Genomic DNA, 1,054 nt, shown 5'->3' on the forward strand with positions numbered 1-1,054 from the left:
CTTGAGTACACTGCTAGACACTAGTTCGGGGGACAAGATGGACTGTGGGGTCCCTCACTGCCCCAGCCTGCATAAGATGGGCTATTTGCCACATCCCCCCTGGGGGCTGCTTCCTACCTAATTTGGTGATTAAGAGGCACAGAAAGGGGGAGATCCTGGATGAGACTTTGGCTGCTGGTGACCTTGAGCCAATCAGCTGGGGTAGGTGCTCAGCCTTCCTATAACACCGGTAAAATTCCTACCTTACAGAGTTTCTGAGAGGCTGGAAGGACATAGGTAAGTTGCTAAGCACAGCACCTGGCATTATTTTATCTTCTACCAAAGTAGGGGTGACTGCCATGCTCGGCTTCCCTCTCAAGGGGGCTGTTGCTGTTTTCCCAGCACACAACGTGGAGTCTTTCCTAGTAGGGGGTGTGAACAGATTGTGTGACCCCCCTAAAGAGAAAAGGAGTTGAAAAAGCTTCAGAAAAACTAAAGTGTCCACAGTGGACTGGGTGGGCTAAGTGGGGTGCTCAACGAACCCTTGAAAAGACTTCACACAGAGCAGGTATCTTTGCAACCTCCTCCTGAGCATGTCTCCGGAGTCTGCTGGTGTAGACTGACACCCTCTTCGGTCACTGCCTTCAAGCCCAAGGAGAGAAAGGCCCAAGCCCGCGGCCAACCTAGGTGGGTGGCAAGAGGTGGGGAAGATGGGGTCTCCTCCCCCCTTCAAGTCCCAGCGTCCGAATCCGGGTCCCTGGGGCAGGGCTCCTCGCGAGCGCCCCCCCACCCTCCCACCGTTTCCTGGCTCCGCACCGGTCAAGAAGGGAGGGGCTCTCGCCCTTGGCCACAGCATCCGGGGTCATGCTCCCAGTCGCTTCCCTCCAGTCCTGCCTGGCCTCCCCACCTCGGCCGCCGATCCCGGGGTCCTGTGGTCCGGGCTCGGGCGCTCCTCTCGACCCCAGTCGAGCCTTGACCCCACCCAGCCTTGACCACTTCGGCTGCCGGCCCGGGTCTCCGGGTCTCCGTCGCCCACGCCTGGGGGGCCCCTCCCCCGCCGCCCCTGGGACCACGC

The sequence above is a fragment of the Condylura cristata genome, unplaced genomic scaffold (assembly GCF_000260355.1).
Source record: "Condylura cristata isolate star-nosed mole 26May11 unplaced genomic scaffold, ConCri1.0 scaffold00004, whole genome shotgun sequence".
NCBI lineage: Eukaryota > Metazoa > Chordata > Mammalia > Eulipotyphla > Talpidae > Condylura > Condylura cristata.